This window comes from Macadamia integrifolia, unplaced genomic scaffold (genome assembly GCF_013358625.1).
Source record: "Macadamia integrifolia cultivar HAES 741 unplaced genomic scaffold, SCU_Mint_v3 scaffold378, whole genome shotgun sequence".
Lineage (NCBI taxonomy): Eukaryota > Viridiplantae > Streptophyta > Magnoliopsida > Proteales > Proteaceae > Macadamia > Macadamia integrifolia.
This window is the reverse complement of record NW_024869817.1, coordinates 291,542-298,537: the sequence shown is the minus strand read 5'-3', so window position 1 is coordinate 298,537 and position 6,996 is coordinate 291,542. Positions and strand designations below refer to the sequence as shown.

The following is a 6,996-nucleotide window of genomic DNA, read 5'->3' as shown; positions in this document are numbered from 1 at the left end:
GGTTCTGGACTGTCACAACTTCCAATACAGTATCATAACTTCGTAAGGTTAAGTTGCCAAGTGGGCAAGCGGGCAAGCGAGCAAGGAGTAAGTGGAGGATGACGACAAAGGAAAAGGAGTTTATATCATTCATTCTATCAGCCTTCTCTCACACTCCTCGCCCTGGCTGAAAGAATTGTGATTTGACCAGACATCAGATGAAGATAGTAATTATTCGACAAGTGAATTTATTGGCAATGGCCCTTCGAGAGAAGGAAGGTGACAATTCATCCTAACACTTGGGATGTGCGTCCAAACAATTCCAGCCCTTGAACAGATCGTTGGATGCCCATTGATGTTGCAGACATCTTTTTCCAACAAAATGCCATGACATGTGGTGGAATATGACCGACCTACCTCTCAGTTATTATGCATTTTATACTTTTTCCATGAAGTGAACCATCATGTGAGTAATTATACTCACAGCATATATTATGACAATCCTCTCCTTTTACAAGCAGATCAACAAAATTTTGAAATTAAGCTTGAATAAAAATATCTAGAATCAACCAAAATTACCGGAAAATCAATCACCGATATCTCAACTTTGTGACAAGAAAAAAATATTCTTATAAACCTCATGGATATACATAGCCATGAGAAAGAACCAAAAAGAAGAAAAAATAATTACTAACAATAAACTGAAAAAGAAAAATGAAACACACACACAAACAAAATTCAGAATACCTGAACAAGCCTCAGCAGTGCCTCACGAATTTTGTCTCTGTTAATAGCTGGTCCATAGCTTGGGGTATAAGAGGACGTAGGAGTAAAAGATGGTGATAGAGTCGGTGGAGTGAAGGGCTGAAGCAGTGAAGCACCATATGGGCGCTGCAGATTGGCTGGAGGATGAAGAGGAGGAGCAGTTGAAATAGAAGAAGAGACAGGTGGCTTCATCAATGCAGACGAGGATGATGGAGTGTAAAATGTAGAAGGCTTGACAAGATTAGCTGCACAATTACTGTTGGTAGGTTCTGATGTATTAAGAAGGGGTATTAGAGGGGTAGATGAAGTCAGCAGGGGAGATGGTAGCCGCAAGGTTGGCACTGGATAGGGAACAACACCGAGTGCATGGGAAGATAGAGTGACTGCTGCTGCATTAGACTGATGTCCTTACTCGGAATCGTGCCTGACCAAGCAAAGGAATTTGATTTTTTTAGATTTTTTGAAAGTATTTATTTTGAATGATGCATAAATTGAATTACTCTCCACAATAATAAGTGTCTAAATTTGGCCCAACCCTCAGTTGATATTTACACATATATATACTCCTTTTTTATCTTTTTCTTTTTTCATTAGGAGGCCCAAGTTAGACACCAATTATGGTGTGGGAAAACAAACAAGTTGGTTCATATAAGAATAACCTCGTAGCTGATTTCACGTAGGTACTTTGTTTCTCCATGTAACATGAAAATACCTTATCATTCCCGACTCTTGGATTGGTTATGTAGAACATTATCAGTTTAGAACTCATGCTAATATAATGTGGTAAAGTGGGAATCACCCCGCAGGCACGATTGAGTGAACCAAAACCAATATAGTTGCATCTCCCAATTCCCAATTGTCCAAGGACATATAGATTTAACCAAATATAGGGAAAATCTCATCCCAGATGAAACAAGCTATAGGGATACGAACTTGAACCGCAAACAATTTCTGAGTTAGTTTGTGGCGTATCCTAACTGTTCAATGGTCTAGTTCCTACATGATGCAATGCAATATGTAAGGCTATAGGACAAAACAAGGCCACCCTTGATAGAACCGATATGCCTATTGCTGAAAGCGAATTATGGGTATATGGTTCCTTTGATATACCAGATGGTACTATATGAAGGGGTGTGGCTTCGACGATGATTGTCCATGACATTACATGGGTTTAGTCGACTAACCACAGGGGTGGGTGTATCCGTGACTGTGTGTGCACAAGTATAGCACGGAAAGTGGCTATTAGTTGATCTCAGAATGGTAAGATATAGTCTACTACCTATAGGGTTTTAAACTATCGACGACTATCGTCGTCAACCAATTTCACTTCGAGCACTCTTATGTAGGAAGTATGCATCATTTGATCTCAGAGTACTTAGTGTATCATGCTGTACTTAGTATATCATGCACTAATCTCACTGAGGGTGCGGGCACGATAGGGAGTACCCTCATCAAGTGATTTCACTTGGAACACGATGCATAATGCAATTAGCAAGCAATATATATACATGTTTACACACAATAATGATGAGGGGGAGAAAATTCGAACATTCATTGTAAGCCTCTGGTATAGAAAGATTGACAGTCCCCAGTGGAGTCACCACTGTAAGGGAAATGGATTCTTTGGTCAGGATTTGGAGAGAGAGAGAGATTGACGACCAAACTGACTACAATAATTCCAATAAGGATGAAAAAAGATCGAGGCCTTTAGAAAGGGATTTTCCTGGGCTTTTATAGCTGGAGATGGCGGTTTCCCGTGGACAGTCCCGATTTGGTAGCTGTCCATTGGAGGCAGGAGTCTAAATTTGGCAAGAGTTGTAGAAGGAAAGTGAATGTGGAGATCGTTTTCGTTATGGGGGTTTCCCATATTGATCATATCTCAGAGAATACGACAAGATTCCCTTCCTCCATGGGAAGATTCATTATCCCAATAGATGTCCTGCTTAGATTCACCCCATGTCTCATGATACGCAGGCTAGGCTCAATCAACTTCCCTTTTTTGGGGGGTACTTTTCAATGGTGCTATCTAGGTCTTGAACCAACCGGTAGAGGGTAGATGGTGTGGTTGCCTGGTTGCTCATTCCGAGCGGGGCAGATAGTCCGTTACCCGACGGATTGGTCTTCCCATGATGTGTAGTTGTATAAACCCCTTGCATATGGATCTTCCCATGGTACTAGCCTAGCCATTCGGTTCCTGGGGTTTGCATGATGCCATTGGTTTGTCGGCTCCTACCTTGGGTGCCTAGCTTAAGCTAGGTGGACCATGGTCAGTTTTGCCGGGTCATTCGGTTACTCCCGCATCTTAGGGCCACTCAGTAGGCACTTTTTAGCATAACACCCTAATTTCATCTTTTGTAATACCAGTCCATTGAAACCCTAGTTTCAAACTAAGCAACCATGCTCTGTCCCCATTAATGCTTATGAAAAAGCTCTCATCTGTGATTGGGCTGTAAAGGCTTGGACGAACCTACCTTGGATGAGAGTAATGGCCGCTCCCACTACCAGCAAAAAACAGAGCATTTCTGCACCAGTGATAGAGTTATTCTTTCAAAGGGCATCATAACCCTTAAACCTCTATCTCCAAAGATATCGGTTGGGAGGTTAGCAGTGGGTCTAGTTAACAAAGTTCCTTTTATCAGCGTTGGTGCTTTGAGAATTGAGGTTCATCAAGAAGTATTTTTACCCAAATGTTAATAGTACACCAATGATAAAAAAATATAATAATAATAAATAAATAAATTAATTAATAATAATAATAATAATAATAATAATAATAATAATAATATAACGGTTTTGAGGTAAATCTGCTCTCCTCCCTGGCTATTGCCCATTTCCAACTCCACTATCAGCCATCAGGATGGGGAAGAGGCTAGAATGGTTGGTAGACAAAGTAAAAAGTATCTTGACAAAGGTCTAATTAAATCCCACATAAGCCACTACTAGAAACTGATATTCAGTCTATTCCCCGTGTTATGATTTGGGATCAAGGTAACCATGTAAAGTGCAGTCTTTTTTCCAAACATAATGGACTATGGTGTGGTTATTCACCGATGGAACCTTGCAAACTGTTACCTTTTATTTTTGGGATGGAGATTTTTTTCCCTCATTCATTTCTCCATTGCTTTTTGGCTTAAGACTATGAGTGGATTCTTAACTACTGCAATTGATCGTTCCCAATTTTCATGTAGATCCCCAGGAAATTCCTTTTTACCCCATGTGCGAAAAGTTCGAATTCCTCCAAAATCGGTGCAAGGGATAGGAATGATTCAATAAACAGAGCATGTATTGCTTGGCAAGAAGTCTAATTTGCAAATCAGAAGAGTACATACACTAAAGAAGTTCACGAAAGAAGAATCATCAGGACTGTCATTGATGGTAGAGCTAGTTGTTGATGGTGGCTCCAGTAGACCTTCCATCACTGCCATAGTTGGCACAGATTCCAGTTCCTCAAACTCACTGTTACATAAATAAAAACGAAACAAAATTAGGACACAATTTGCTAAGAGAGTGAATTTTTAAGAATCAACCACCAGAAAATACACAATGTGGGACAGGATAATTATGGGTGTATTAGGGTATTACTATGTTCTCAGAAGCAGCTTTGCTCTTGAAAGCTAAAAAACAAAAAATCTTAGTTCGAAAAATGTCTGGCTATTGGCTAGTATTTTGTTTTTAAGAACCTGAAAGAAATGACAAACATGCTAAAGAGAACAATAATAACCCCAATTTATATCAAAACAAAAGACACCCCTCGAGGAGAAAAAGAAGCTATAAAAAAGATGAAGCTCTCCTCAAAATCCAATCTAATTGAAAAGATGATGATATAGTTTCCCATGTATATCTACTAGTTAGATTGAAGCAGGCGAAAAGGATAAGGAGTGAAATCTTTGTCCCTTAATTGTATAATAGAATTGTGACCCCCTCCTTTGCATATTCATAAGAACATAAACCCCAATGTCGATTGATACTTCTTTAGTTGTCCATTAGTCTCATATCCCCTTCTTCTAATCAATGAAGTTGTTACATATCCCAAAAGAAAAAGAAGGAAATTAACCCCAACTATAACATATCCCAAAAATTTCTCTAAAATGAAAAAGACGTTTGGCAGCTAGAAATACTACCTTTTGGCTGAAGATACTTCTGGCTTTGGAGGAACCTTGGAGTATGCATTAAGAATCCTGCACATAAAAGAATCAGTATATCTTAAAAAATAGAACATATACATGTAATCAAATGCGCAAATAGACATGAACATCTGGAACCATTTAATGAACTCATTAGGTATCAAAAGTTAGGGTGTTCCACTCAACACTCAATTAAGACTACAACTTAAAAAGGGTCAATCTCTTTCTCCCTCTTGTGACTACAACTCTTTCAATTCCCAACACATAACTGTTGTTGCCCGGAATACTAACTTAAGCATCGGAGAGTCCCCCCCAGAGTCCAATTCTGGCCATCTCTTCCTTACTTAATGAGCAAGTTTGTCTGGCCGATGATTGGTTTTCTGGCAGCAACACTATCCAACCCTTCTAGAAACACTTCTAAATAAAGAATACAACTTACAAAAATAGAAATTAACAATAATATTGTATTAAGTCTATTGACCTTAAATCCCTAATATTTAGGGCTTATGGGAAAGTTCTATAGGACAGTTGTACGACTAGCTACGATGTACAGGGCAGAATGCTGGGCTGTTAAGAAGTGAATGTTGATAAGCTATGTGTAGTAGATATGAGAATGTTAAGATGGATGTGTTGGAAAAGTAGGATAGATAAAGATAAGGAATGATCTCATTATAGCAGATTTGGGAGTTACCCACAATATTTAGATAAGCTTCGGGAAAGTCTCCTAAGATGGTATGGCCATGTTCAATGGAAGTTATCAAATTCTCTAGGAAGGAGGGGTGATTTGATCCAAATAGATAGATCCAAAAGAGCTAAGGGCTAGCCAAAAATGACCATAGGAGAGGTTGTGAGGGAAGACATGCACAATTTAGTCTTGTCTCAAGTATGGCCTCAAATTAAGTGCATTGGAGGTCTAGGATCTAGGTAGCAACCCCATATAGTTGTGTACTACTACATTTTTTTTTTGTCATCAGTTGTTTCCTTCAACTTTCTTGTCCTTGTTTGGATCCATGTAGTTGAACCCATAAGTTGGGATAAGGCTTCATTGTTGTTGTTGTTGTTGTAGAATTGACCTATCACGATAGAAAACCCAAAAATAGTCAGCTGATTACCCATATAATCCATTGGGCAATCAAAATTAAGCCTAATGATCCATTATTGGCCTACTTTGACCCAACCGATTAATGTAAGACTAGAATCACAAGTGATCCTAATCCCAGGCAGGATCTGAAAAATCTGGCTAAATAGGGAGAAATATGAGATAGCACAAACCATAGCTTAGATGGAGCTGAAACTTGGAGTAGATGAAGGCCAACAAGCCCTCAAAAGATGAGCAAATTCCGATGGTTGAATTGAGTGTTATGCTGTTGACATGAATTAGGGAACTTTGAACAACTTTTGATATCTTAAGATTTCAGCCTACGATGAACCTCAAATTTGGAGCAAAGGTCCCTCGTATGATACCCAACTATCCTTCAAAAGACGAGCCTCAACTAATGGCTGGCTGGGAAGTTATGCTTGAAGAATGAAAAAAGGAAACTTCATGGAGTTCTATAGTAGCAGCAGCTGAAAGGCCTTGAATGACCTTCAAACTGATCTTTTGATGGTGCTTCTAGCCTTCAACAAACTTACTTTAATCACTCAAACACTCTCTCACAACAAACAAATAAAGGAAAGAAATAAAATTGATGGAGAGTTGAGAAGGGTGTAAAAAGAATTAGGGAATGAGCATCTTACCCCTTAGGTTTTTGGCTAACTCACCCTTCAAGATAATAGTTATCTCAGCCATGAGTAAACACTCAATTTTATAAACTTCAATCTTCATTCTTTTTTCATATAATCAATGGCTTTAAATAGCCTTACATAACTTGGATAGAAAGCAATAACAGAAAAGGAAACTAATGGAGTAAAATAGGACTTTCTAATTTGTATCTAATCTACTAACCAAGCTTAACAAAATTAGAAACTAACAACTGAACATAAAAAGGAAACTACTTACTTACTAATTTAGTCAAATAGGAAACAAAATACCAACTAAAAAAGAGACAAATCTTCCTAAGTTACAAAGCTTTCTTGCCAAGATAAAACAAAGAAATAAAAATAGAAATTGTTACAAGTCTAGAATCTT

The 6,996-nt window shown here is 38.5% G+C and overlaps 1 pseudogene; it reads right to left on the bottom strand.

Annotated features, from left to right (window-relative positions):
* Nucleotides 1–565: 565 nt before the first annotated feature.
* LOC122068375 overlaps nt 566–6,996 on the bottom strand; it is a 29,242-nt pseudogene continuing 22,811 nt past the window's right edge.